We start from the raw sequence: 14,728 nt of genomic DNA on the forward strand, positions 1-14,728 counted from the left end.
CTGAGTAATCTTACCATATTTTTTTTCTTTATATTTTAAGCGTTATTTTTTTCTGAAATTTCATTTTTAATTCTTTGAATATGCCTGAATTGTTATTGACATTTGGGTTTTCTTTTAATAAATAGCTTTATTGAGATGTAATTCACATATCATACAATTTACCCATTTAAAGCATGCAATTCAATGGCTTTTAGTATATTTACAGGATTGTGCATCCATCACCACATTTCATTACCCCCCAAAAGAAATCCCATCCCCTTAGCTATCAACCTACAATCTCCCCTTATCTGCCTCTAACCTACTTGGCAACCACCAATCTACTTTTTGTCTGTCCCCTTAGCTATCAACCTACAATCTCCCCTTATCTGCCTCTAACCTACTTGGCAACCACCAATCTACTTTTTGTCTGTCTCAATTTGCTTATCCTGGACATTTTGTATAAATGTCTTCTTTGACTTTGATTGCTTTCAAGGTTCATCCAAGTTGTAGCATGTGTTAGTACTTCATTTTTTTTTTCCCACCCCAGTACTTCATTTACTGCTGAATAATATCCCATGGTATGAATATGCCACATTTTCTTTATTAGTTCATCGGTTAACAAACATTTTGGTTACTTCTGCTTTGGGCTATTATGAGTAATACTGCTATGAACACTCATGTATAAGTTTCTGTGGACATGTTTCAACTTTCTTGTGTATACACCTAAGAATGGAACTCTTGGATTGAATGGTAACTATGTCTAACATTTTGAGAAACTGCTAGGCTGTTTTCCAAAGTGGCCGTAACATTTGACGTTCCCATCAACAATGTATAAAATGTATAAAGGTTCCAATTTCCACAGCATCACCAGCACGTAATTATTATCTTTGGATAATATTTTTATCCTGTGTTGTCATAACAATAGGAAACACAATATTCATTTTGTGCCAAATTAAAGAGACTGAACACTGTACCTGCCGGCTTTGAATGGCAATTTTTCTCTCCAAGCACATTGCTACATTTTAAAACATGACAATCATAATAAAATCACTATAAGACTGCATTATCTACCTCGATAAAATGAGGCTCAGGAAAATTAAACATCAATTAGCTTTTTACCTACATCTACCTCAGGAATACTCCGGTAGGGAACTAGGTAGGCCTGTCCCTGGGAGAGGACGTGAGACGACATCCAATAACTTGATGACTGAAATAGGATTTCAACAAGCTATTTGCTTTCAGAAACAAAACCTCATCAGCTCTTGTTCCAAATCACTGCCATAATCTCATAATAATTGTCTACTGGCTGTTTGCTATTAACGGTCTTCATAGTGCCAGAGCTGGCCATTTGAGGGAGAGAGCTGTCCCTGACCTCAGCTTCCACTCTGGGGAACCTCTTGGGTTAATTTGATTCATCTGAAAAAAATGAACCTTTCTCTCCACAACAAGGAAACATTTTCATTCTAGAAGCCAAAATAAACTATAGGAAAACAACTGACAAGGGTTTCCAAGCCTAGAGCTTCAGTTTTCTTTTTGTCTCGATCCGTGGGCAGTTAATGGATCAGCTTTTTTTTTTTTCCAGTAAGAGCCTTTCAAGTCAGGGAGGAGATTTTGCAATTTCAGGGAAGATCTGGGTGTTTCCAATTAAACAAGAGTTACTTCCACATCTGCTTGTCAGACTGATCTTTAGCTCTGCATAATCTAAATCTGGGCTCTACTCTGCGGTTTTAAGACGTGAGCCAGGGCCTGGCATTTTTGTTGTTGTTGAGTATTTCCCCATAACTGTGTACAATTAAAGCATTTGCTAATTGTTTTTGATTCTTCTTGATGGAAATAACGTAAGTCATCCGAGGGATTTGGCTAATAGGAATCTTAATGTGCTCATAGATTAAAGGAAACCAATAAGCTTTTTTTGGAACCTTATTAAGGTTCATCAAAGAAACAGAACCAATAAGAGATACTTATATATAAAAAAGAGATGTATTATAATGAATTGGCTCACACAATTATGGAACCTGAGAAGTCCTATGATCAGCCCCCTGCAAGCTAGAGACCTAAGAAAGCCAGTGGTGTAGTTATAATCTGAGTCCAAAGAGGTTAGAACCACTGGTGTGAGCCCAAGTCCAAAGTCCTGAGGACTGGAAGAGCGATGGCGTGAGTTCCAGTCTGAGCGCAGAAGACCTATGTCCAGCCCAATCAATAAGAAAGCAAATTTTAGCTTCCTCCACCTTCTATTCAGGCCCTCAATGGCTTGGATGATGTCCACCCAGATGGGGCAGAGCAATCTTCTCTACTCAGTTGCTGATTTCATGCAAAAACACCTTCACAGATACACCCAGAAGTAATGTTCAACCAAATATCTAGGCACCCTGTGACCTAGTCAAGTTGACACATAAAATTCACCATCACAGAGACCAATCCTTTACATCTTCTATCTTGATCATCTGTCTACTTCTTACCACTAGTCACCCTCACCTCTGATCTAGTTTCTCCCACAAACTAAACTGCAATCTTCCCTTTCAGAGTGTATCTTCTATGTATATTTACACTGTTTTGTGTGTAGCATTGGCAGTCTCTGTGTGTGTAGATGTTTTGTTGGCAACCAACTTAGAAAAAGCAAACTTTCTGCTAGGAACATACTGTACTTCAATGAGAAGCATGTTTATTTAGGCCAAGGTCTTTCTGGATCATTTATTTTGGATTTATTGTGGATTATATTTCAGTAAGAAATCATGTGCTTGAGTTTCCTAATCATACTTTTATAATAGGTTCCTAATCTTTACTAAATATTCTCATAAAATGACATCCCTCAGGGAACATCCATGAAAGCTGTAACCCAAAAATTATCTTTCATATCGGGGCAATGTGTCTTTTTCTTTCTGCATTCCTGCCTGAGTCCATGATATAGGATAGAGCCCATAAAATATTGAGGTTCCAAGAGGCTTGGTCATTTTGTGTACCTCACTTTCCAAGGAATCCCGTGTTGTGCTGACATTCCCCAGGGGCAGCGGCTAAAAGGCAGGCAATGGAGGTTCTCCACACTGTGTGGCTTTCCGTTTTGTGTTTGATCCACAAATTGGGTAAATGTGCTCTGTGCATTGCTATTCCCATAAACCTGTCCTAAAGTGTGCATTGAGGGGAGAAAGGCATTCCAGTTTATCTTTCAATCCAAACTATGTTCTTTCATCTAGTTTACCACTCATAAAACAGATAATCTAACTCCACCTGTTTTAATCAATTTGATTCAAAACCCAGAGATGATTAATTGGCACTCTTGAAACCCCAAAACATCAAATTGTAGATACGATCCTAATAAATAAATTTGGTCACAAATTCCTAATGCATATTCATGACATACATATGCATACATACATCTATCTGTCTGTGTGGGTTCCTGCTTTATTTAAAGATGGATTGAGGTCAACTATGAGCCAGAACATTGAGAATACAGAACTTTGGAGACCTCAGGTTAAGTGGGTTGTATAGCAACAGTTAGTCACACACCCAATATCCATTCTCTGCTCTTACCAACAGAATCCAATTTTGGTGGAAATAGAAATATGTTCAGCATTTAAAACTCTATTGACCTGCCCATCTTGTTCTTGGCCTTCCTCCCTGAGTCACAGATGAGAGGACTGGAAATGTAGCAGCTATCTTTTATTAGTGAGGAAAAGTCCAAGAAACCCAGGGCCTGACATTCTTGATGTGTTGAGCCAATGTCAGCAACCTACAACCCAGAGATCAAGAGTCGCACGTTCTGACTGAGCCAGCCAGGTACCCTAATGGGGTCTAACAAGAAAGAGCACTTAACCTCTATGCTATAAGATTATTTCTACCCATCTTGTTTGTTCCGCTAACCTTGGTAGGGACAAAATGAATCATTAAGATAATGATTCTATATAATATTTTTTAGAAGATATTTATTTATTTATTTATTTGAGAGAGAGAGAGCATGTACAAGCAAGGGGGAGGGGCAGAGGAAGAGGGAGAAGCAGGCTCCCCACTCAGCAGGGAGCCCAACTCGGGACTCAATCCCAGGACACAAGGATCGAGACCTGAGCCAAAGGCAGATGCTTAATCGACTGAGCCACCCAGGCCCCCCCTTTCTATGTAACATTAAATGTTTACCTCGAGTTTGGTAAGACTTCACATATGTGTCAAAGAGCACATGAGCTTATAGCAGAACAAGTTGGTTGTGACAATGCATCCCCCATGCTTTAAGGAGTGAGGCACCTGTAAAAACCAGGGATGTGCTTGGTATCTGCTTGTTTAATAGTTTTCAGTGTATTGCCACACTGACTGTTCTCAACAGGATTTTGAAGTGGTTTGGTAGATGATGATTAATTATATTTGCCCTAGAATAGGTACCCACTAGTGAAATTATATGGCACTTTCATTATGGCTATACCTTTCAAACATAAGCAAAATAGAATGGTACATTGAACCCCCATAGAGTTATTTCCATCTTCAACAGTTATCAACTTCTAGATGAATTTGTTTCATCCGTGCTGTCACCCATCTCCCCACCCTTGCCCCCACTGTAACCCAAAATTATTTTGAAGCAAATCTGAGGTATTTCATCTACAAATGTTTCAGTATATTTTTCTGGAAGATAAGGGTTATTTTAAAAATGCAACCACAGTATCATTCTCGTGTCAAAAAAAAAAAACTATCAAATATCTGGGCAGTGTTCAATTTCTCCAGTTGCCTCATAAATGATATATTTGGAGTGGTTAATGTTTTCTTACTTCATTTTGTTTTTATTCCTTGTAGTTTATAAAGTCTCTTGGCATTGAGCCCCACATTGTGCTTCCTGCTCAGTGGGGAGCCTGCTTCTCCCTCTCCCTCTGCCTGCCGCTCCCTGCTTGTGCTCATTCTCTCTCTCTCTCTCTGTCAAATAAATAAATAAATAAAATCTTAAAAAAAAAAAGTCTCCTAACTTCATTTTGCTGTTTGCACCCCAATGTGGTCTTCTAACATGTTTCTTTGTCCCCTGAATTTCCTATTTTTGATCCAGTGGGATTGGTCTACTTCAATTTTTCGTTAAAAATATTTCATAAGTGGCACTCATATTCGTTTTCATTCTTGTGTTCTTTAGAGCTTCTTAACAATGTAACAAAATGATTTTTTAAAAAGTCCTAGAGCCAGACTCTGAGTTTGAATACTAGCTCTGCCCTTGACTAAGGAACCATGGAAAAGTTACCTAAACTTTCTGTTTCCTCATCCATCAAACCTGAAGACTGTGTTGGGAGGATTAAAATAACAAGATATGGGGCACCTGGGTGGCTTAGTTGGTTAAGCGTCTGCCTTTGGCTCAGGTCATAATCCCAGGGTTCTGAAATCGAGCCCGGCATCAGGCTCCCTGCTCAATGCGGAGTCTGCTTCTCACTCTGTCCCTCCTCCCTGCTCGTGCTCTCTTTCAAACTAATAAATAAAATCTTAAAAATAAAATAACAAATACAAGTAAAACACCTTGAATACTATTTGGCATAAAGTGAGATGTCAGTAAAAGTTATTGTAAATTCCTTCTTATAAGTTGACACTCAGAAAGTAAGGATAATAAATATTACTTTTTGGAGTATTAATACATCAGTCAGTAATAATAACTAACAGTATACTACATTTTTAATAGCACTTTGCTGGTTAATAAACAATTTCGTGTACTTGATATAATTTGATGCTCAAATCCTTAGTGGTAGCATGGCATATTGTGCCCATTTTTAGATGACTAAAGTAAACTTCAGGGAGGTTAAATATCTTTCTGTAGGTTTCACAGCTCATAAGTGAAAAGGACAGATCTTCCATCTGGTTTCCCATTCCAAATTTTGGAATTTTTTTCAACACTATCACGCTGTTTGGAGAAAAATAATATGCTACTCTAATAGATTGATTCCAGTAATTAACTGATGGATCCTTTTCACTGCCTAGTTGGCCACGATGGAGTTTTTAGGAACTGTGAAATCATATGACCCTTCTCCAAAATACCCAGCCTTACTAACGTGACTGGTGAATACCATGGTGGTTCAGCCAGCTCTCACCTTTGAATGAGCAATTTTGAATTCTGAACAGATGCTTCTAACCTTTGTTGCCCTTGGAGTTGATTGCAGGTCAGCTACTCTGAACTGTCTTTGGAGGACTTTGGGATGGACGCAGGAACATTCGAACCACCATAACTCACCTCCCACTGCTCTCTGCCCCACTCCCAAAGAATCAGGTAAGGTGAAAACATGGGAAATATTTCCAGTTACTGATGTATACAAGACGTAGGCATTGCTTTTGCCTATGTCAGATTCTCTTACAAGAGCTTGTCTTAATTAGAGTAAAGGGGAAATGGAGTAGAAAGTCTATAGAACTAAGTATGAATAGAAATTACAAATTATTTAACATCAACTTCATAATGGTTTCAGCTTAAAGTTTGGGGATTGGGAGGGACCTTTCTAAAAGCCAGGCTTTCCAACTCCACTTGCCAAATGCCTTGTAAGTGGTGCAAAATACATAATTGCAAAATATTCTAACATTCCAGTCAAGACCTAATTCCCTTTATTTCAGTAGTTTGCGTTTGGTTCAAGCAAATGAATGGGTTCCAAATACTCTTCAATTTGAGCAAAAGATATGATTTATAATATAATAAACCTAAAAATCATAATGAGTTCATGAATCAGAGAACCCATTTTGTCCTGCCCTCACTTCCTGGGATTGGTTTTCTCTACGAATACTGTTGATGAAAACCATGATTACAGATAAGCAATGGAACAGTGAACTATGGGTACATTAAACATACCTATAATATTAACTAATGCCCATGAACTAGGTTTGTTTTCTTTCCACTGACATGGCGCGAAATTAGAAGTGGGAGAAGATACACATTAATTTTCAAATGCTGTTTAAAATTTGCCCTGCTTATGTTTTATGACTGGTATCAACCACATCCACTGTTCAATTTAGGCTGCTAATTTTTTCTTAATTTTATTTTTAGTAGTAGAATAAGAAGAAGGACAAATGGGAACTAATGAGAAACTACAACAAATGAATTCCTGCCTCCAGAGAGATTCACTAAATCTTGTGCTCAGGGTTCTCCAAAGGTGTGCATCCTCCCCTGGTGCTCTGAGGAACTAGAATTTCATTTACATTGTCCTCCTTCTTTGTACCAAAGAAGCTGCAGAAAGTCACCCAGATGTCACTGAGACATGAGGTTGAGACTGAAACCTCCCCTTTCCAAAACTCAAGTTGGATGAATAATTGACTTATCTGAGTTGGGAGAATACAATTTTTATAGAAGGAAAATGATTTAAATGGATTTGTCTTTAATTTGCTTTCTCCCTCTTTTCTGTAACTTAGTTTACACATTCCTTCTGGAATCCCTTTGCTTCCATCTGTACCCCTCAGAAAATATTATCTTTCCTTTAAGGTCTCATTCAAGTATTACTTTCTCTGTGAAGCCCCTTTTAATCCTTGCTCTCATCATAATAATATTTTCTCTCTTTTATATTCCCAGAGCACTTTGTATATCTGCTATAACATTTATCAAAACCAACCTTGAGGGGAGCGCCTGGGTGACTCGGTCAATTGGGTTTCCGCTCAGGTCATGATGTCAGGCTTATGGGATCCAGTCCCTTATGGGGCTCCTCTCTCAGTGGGGATTCTGCTTCTCTCCTCCCTCTCTCCCCATGCACACGCTCTCTCTTTCTCTCTCATAAATAAATGAAGCTTTAACAAACAAAACCAAACCTATTTTGATATCACCATTTGTAAATTAATGTGTATAGATGTGTCTGACTTCACCATTATCGTGGTTCTCAGTGTCCATCACAGCCTGATACTTTATTCTGCACATACTTAAACTCCATAAATGCATATTAAATTAAAATGATTGCTAATTGTATCTTCTTGGATAGTATGAGACTGGACATGTCAATAAAAAGCTTCAGAAGTCTGGAAGCTTTTAGAGAAATGGGAATTTCAGAAAGGGAAGGGAAAGGAAGACCCCTGAATTAGCTGCAGTGAAGGACAGAAGGTTTGCGAAGAGAGAACAATTAGCTCTATTGTACTGCGTTTGGTTCCTTCTTCTCTCTCTCTTTACAATGTAAACGGTGTCCTCTCCTTTCTTTGGCCAAATCCCACATCTTTGCTCTAGTTCACATTCTCTTCTACCTCTTCAGGGACTTAAATCCAGCAGTTACCCCCACCTGCTTCTTCAAAATTTTCGCCTCTACTAAACCACCACATATTAGTACACAAGTGTGTTTCTAATTTAGGGCTGCATTTTTTTTTAAAGATTTTATTTATTTATTCATTCTACAGAGATAGAGACAGCCAGCGAGAGAGGGAACACAAGCAGGGGGAGTGGGAGAGGAAGAAGCAGGCTCATAGCAGAGGAGCCTGATGTGGGGCTCGAACCCATAACGCCGGGATCACGCCCTGAGCCGAAGGCAGACGCTTAACCGCTGTGCCACCCAGGCGCCCCTTGGGCTGCATTTTAATCCATTGCGAGAATGAATCTTATCCTAACTTTTCCCTTAATGGTGTTTATAGTTTCCAATCTTTTGCTATTACAAACAATATCTTCTTAAATAACTTTATCCTTTATAATTTTGTTCTTTTACATGTGCTAGTGTTTCTGAAGGATAAATTCTTAGAAGTGAATTTCTGAATCAAAAAGTTGGAAGATTTCCACCAATTAACACATTTTCCAGCAATGTATGAGAAGGTCTAGTTCCTTACATGGTTGCTAATATGTGGTATTATCATACTTTTCAAAATATTGGCCAATCTGATAGATTAAAAATATTTCATAATTTTAGTTACCATTTATGAGACAGGTTAAACATTGTTATTGTAAGAGCTATTTGTATTGTCATATATCTATGTTTACTGTATATCCATGGCTTTTGATCACTTTCCGCACTGTGCTTTTGGTTTCTTAAATTCTACTGTATATTAGGGTCTCTCTCTAGTTCTCTATTTTGTTTTAGTGATCTGAAAAATTTTGCAACAATAACTGTTTAAACAGCAGTGTAATTCACTTTTCAATTCTGATAATGCAACTTCTTCCCTCTTTGAAAAATATTTTTGACTGTTCTTTTCTGTTTCTTTTTGTAGATAACCTTTAGAATTCCTTTATTGATTTCTAAAGAAATTCTACTTGGGGGGCGCCTGGGTGGTGCAGTCGTTAAGCCTCCGCCTTCGGCTCAGGGTGTGATCCTGGCGTTATGGGATCGAGCCCCACATCAGGCTCCTCCGCTATGAGCCTGCTTCTTCCTCTCCCACTCCCCCTGCTTGTGTTCCCTCTCTCACTGGCTGTCTCTATCTCTGCCAAATAAATAAATAAAATCTTTAAAAAAAAAAAAGAAATTCTACTTGGATTTTAATTTCATTAAAACTATAAATTTGGAAACAGTTTACAACATTCTTTTTTTTTTTTTTTTTTGCTATACTGAAACATGTTTCTTGGTTTATTCAAGTCTTTTTTTTTTCTATTTCCTTAGGAAGTTTTACAATTTTTTCCACAAAATCATTCCATTTAATACTTATAGTCTCAGTATAGCTGAAGACCTATACAAGTTGATCCTTGAATGAGGGCAGGGCAGGGCTTAGGGGCACCAAGTCCCCAAGAAGTCAAAAATCCAAATATAATTTTTGACTCGCCCAAATTTAACTACTCAGGGTGCCTGGGTGGTTCAGTCAGTTAAGGGTGTGACTCTTGATCTCAGCTCAGGTCCTGGTCTCAGGGTTGTGAGTTCAAGACCCATGCTTGGCTCCACATTGGGCTCCATGTTAGACGTGGAGCCTACTTAAAACAAAACACAAAAAACACAACAAAACACAACGAAACCCTAACTACTAGTAGCATACAGTTGAGTGGAAGCCTTACCAATAACACAAAGCCGATAGACCCATATTTTGTATGTTATATATATTATTTACCATATTCTTACAATAAAGTAAGCTGGAGAAAAGAAAATGTTTTAAAGAAAATCATAGAGAAGAGAAGATATATTTACATAGTGTTCTGTAGAAACTTGGCATATAAGTGGACCCATGCAGTTCAAATCTGTATTTTTCAAGTGTCAACCATAAATAATTGTTTAAAACATAAGAGAATTTTACTTTCCTCTTAATTTAATTCCTGGGTGAAACCAAAGATGAAATAGAAGACAAGGATTATGTAGACAGGAAGAGCAGCCTGTTGGCAATAATTTTTTCTCAGCCCACCATTCTTTTTCTTTCTTTTTAAAGATTTTATTTATTTATTTGAGAGTGAGAATGCGCACAAGCAGGGGGAGGGGCAGAAGAAGAGGGAGAAACGGACTCCCTGCTGACCTGAACCAAAGGTAGATGCTTAACTGACTGAGCCACCCAGGCGCCCCTCAACCCACCATTCTTAAGTGTCAGGAATGTATACATAATTTTCTGTAAACATACATACACAAAAGTACACAGACCATATGTGAGCCATATGTAATCAAGAGATCATTAACAGCAACTTGGCAACCTCTACTCCCTTCCAGTCACTATTCTTTACCAAAGCGTAATCACTATCTTGATTTCCAATAGCATAGCTTATGTTTGCCTGTTTTTGAGAGTGACATACAACTTTTCTTTTTGACACTTCAGGCATTTCCACTTTTATCTGATAATAAAGAAATGCATCTCTGGCAGGCCTCTGCGCCTCCCCCCTCCTGCCCAGGAGGTGTCATTTGTTCCTTACCTTCTGTAGGCAAAAAGCCCAATGTTTGGTGTTATGAGAAATTGGGAAAATAGAAGTGAGCTTGAATCTAGCCTTCCTGCTGTTGCTGAATATTTGAATGATTAGCTCAATTTTCTTATCTTTTTATGCAGATGACTTTTCTTACCATTTCACTACAAAGATACCATTTATCTTTCTAGCAGTTTGAATATGAAAAATGAATAAAAAGAAAATAAGAGTATACAAATAACTGTCTCAAATTAACTATTCCTATGCCTTCCTCTGCTTTTCATTTGATGACATTTCTTAATATTTTCACACGTTTCTTTGATACATTTTGAGATAATGGCAAAATTCACACATTTACATAGTTCGAATATCTTAAGCTGACTTGTTCAACTTTAACACCTTTCTGTTTAACCCCTATTAGAATGTCTAAAAAGAAATAGGAAGGCCAAATGATGTGAGGATGCAAAGTGACAGGAACTCCCACAAATTCCTGGTAAGAATGTGCGTGTACCGACACTTCAGGAAATGCGTTGTCAGTTTTTTATACAGTTAAACATACACCCACCATATTACCCAGCAATTCCACTCCTAGCTATTTTCCCAAAAGAAATGAAAACTTATGTTCGCACAGAAACCTATGTTCAAAGATTTATTTATTTATTTATTTATTTATTTATTGGGGGGGCAGAGAGAGAGAAAGACTCCTAAGCAGACTCCCAGCTAAGTGTGGAGCCCGTCGTCGCAGGACTTGATCTCACCACCCTAAGATCATGAGCTGAGCCGAAATCAAGAGTCAGGTGCTCAACGGACTGAGCCACCAGGTGCCCCACAAAAAACCTGTATTCAAATGTTTATAGTAGCTTTATTGATCATCACCAAGAATTGAAAACAGCCCAGACATCCTTCAACTAATGGAATGGATAAACAAAGAGTGGTATATCCATATGATGGAATACTACTCAGATAAAAAGGAATGAATTCCTGAATTAGAAACTACAGATGAATTGGTTTTTTTAAAGATTTATTTATTTATTTGACAGAGAGAAAAAGCGAGCACAAGTGGGGCGAGGGGCAGAAGGAGAGGGAGAATTTCAAGCAGATTCCCTGCTGATTGTGGAGCCCAACACTGGTCCCACGATCCCACAATCCTGAGATCATAACCTGAGCCTAAACCAAGAGTTGGAGGCTTAACCAACTGAGCCACTCAGGCACCCCAGAAACTATAGATGAATCTTGAATGCATTTTGTTTAGAGAAAGAAGCTAGACCCAAAAGGTTTACACAGTGCATGATCTCATTTATACAACACTCTGAAAAAGGCAAGACTATAGAGAGGAAAATAGATCAGAGGTTACCAGGGTCTGTGGGAGTGGGAGGAATGGTTTTCGACAAATATTTATCAAGGCAGAATTAGGTGGGTGATGATAAGTTTGCATATAGAACTGTGATGGTGGACACACAACTCTGTGTATTTGAAATGTTTGCCACAAAGAGTAGACTTCATATAAATTTTCAAAATCTATCAGGATGTGGAGAGGAGGATGAAACACACATGGTGACAAATTTAACTCTATTACAAATGAGTCACATAACCACACTGAAATGAGTTAAGTAACTGAAAAACTGTTTTGAATGGAAATTGTAACACTTGTCTTTTTGTAAAGACAAAAACAGCATTATATAAAAAAATGTACTCTAGTCAGTAAATTTGTCACAGGGTACAGTTTAGGAATTCTGAAACTGCTTTATTTATAATCTATTTGTATGGTTCAACAAATAAGGAAACATATTATAGATAATCAGAGACGTGTATTTCACTGGGAGAAAGGAGTTACAGATAAGGAAAGAGGGAGGAGCTAGAATTAATTCTGTGTTGCTAAGTTGGAGTCAGAGGTATCAACATGCACTCTTGTTTATTTACAGATGATAGATACATGTATATGCATTATATATTAATTTTTCCCTAACTCCATTGAGAGGGGCTACTAGCAGTGCGGCCCCAGTGCAATGAGCACATCCAGCACCTAGGTCTTGGTTTTTAAATGCTGTTCTTTTTTTTTTTTTTTTTTTAAGATTTTATTCATTTATTTGACAGAGAGACAGAGCACACAAGCAGGGGAGCAGCAAGCAGAGGGAAGGGGGTAAGCCATGGGGCACGATCCCAGGACCCGGGATCATGATCTGAGCCAAAGGCAGGTGCTTAACCGACTGAGCCACCCCAGGCTCCCCTTAAATGGTATTCTTTAAAGAAAGGAACACTTGATTTGCCCCTTGGAGAATTAATTGATCCCAGGGCTGGAAGAGTGAAAATACAAGATGAGCCTAGAGCATCTAGTGCTACTAGAGTGCTTAAAAGCAAACAAAGGCGTATCAGAGAGACAAATCAACCAGAGAAAAATCCCAAGCTGAAACAAGGAAAATAACAAAATAACCATAGTATTGAATTCTAACCCAAAGAATTATAATACCATCAATTCTTGGTAACTCTGAATAAAGCTACTATAAACATAAACAGATAAAGCAATTTCAGATTTTTGTATGAACATGTTTTCATTTCTTTTGGGAAAATTGCCTAGCAGTGGTCAACAAGTATCCATGAGTCTATACTCCTATCAGTAAGTGAATCAATAAAGAAATGGAGTTGGGGGAGAGAGAAGTGACAACTCTGACTTTCAGAAGAATTTCAGTTTTAAATATAGAAGGAATATGGGGACTAGAAAGTCACTGTCAGAACACCCCAGTAATTGCTGCAGGCAAGATCCACCAAGGAGTGAGCAGAAGTTAACACAGAAACAGGATATTTGCAGAGTTTGAAAGTATCTCCCCAGCATCAGCACCACCACCACCTTAGCCAAGGGATCCAAGCTAATGGGACCACAGAGATCAATGTGTACTTTTTCCCCTACCCTGAACCCAATGTGTTGTTAGGGCTCAAACTCACCACCCGGAGATCAAGAATCACATGTGCTATGGACCGAGCCAGCCAGGCACCCCACCAATGTGTTTTTGATAGAGAAAGCTACATTAGTATTAACATGTCAGTGGTATATAATAGTAAGCGTCTTTCATTTCTATAGCTCTTTATAGCTCACAAAGCATTTTCACATACACATGATCTCTTTAATCCTTGTACTAACTCTGAACATTCTGTATTTTATAGATAAATGGTTTGCTTCAGATCAAATTGGTAGCAGAGCCAAGAATCCAGCACAAATGCTCTGAATTCAAGTCCCAATATCTTTCCCAAGAAAAGATTTTAAAATACTAGGAACCATAATTAATGATTATAAATGGCTCTAAGTAAATATAGAGAATAATAGTCATTAAAAATTTTTTATATATATTTAAGAATATGTATCATGAAAATATATATACTAGATATAGTAATAGATATAACTATATCATGTTTCTCAAAGGGTTCCTGTAACTCTGGTTAGATAACCTAGAGGTTTCAAAGGCCATATTGAAAGACCTCTGTATAGCATTAGGAGAAATAAACTGTATTCAGAGTCCAGGAATTAAGTACTTTGCATGCTTCATTTTGAGCTTGGAAAAAAATAGAGAAAAAAATTCTAAAATGCTTGTGTCTGCTTATAGGTAAAGTAAAGCAGATAAAGTGGATATTTAAAATTTATAGGTACTGGGGACAGCTGGCTGCCTCAGTCAGAAGAGCATGTGACTCTTGAGCTCTGGGTCCTGAGTTCGAGCCCCATGTTGAATGTAGAGATTACTTAACAATAAGTAAATAAATAAATTTTTAAAATAGACCTGGCTATAAAATTTACAGGCACCAATTAATAGGTTGACAGTATAAAATAGAATAATGCTCTTTTGTGATCATTTACATCTATAAATATACAGCTAGCCTGTCTGTTGATACCCAGCTGGTATTGAGTCCTTAGTAATATGATCAACAGTAAACCTGAAGTACAAATGAGGTAGATATGATTATTGTACTGTTTGCAAAATTTGGGTACCGGTATCTAACCCATTGTGGGGAAGAAGATAACACTTTCTAGAAAACACAAAATATACAATGTCCAGTAATAAATTA

This window comes from Ailuropoda melanoleuca, chromosome 14 (assembly GCF_002007445.2).
Source record: "Ailuropoda melanoleuca isolate Jingjing chromosome 14, ASM200744v2, whole genome shotgun sequence".
Classification (NCBI taxonomy): domain Eukaryota; kingdom Metazoa; phylum Chordata; class Mammalia; order Carnivora; family Ursidae; genus Ailuropoda; species Ailuropoda melanoleuca.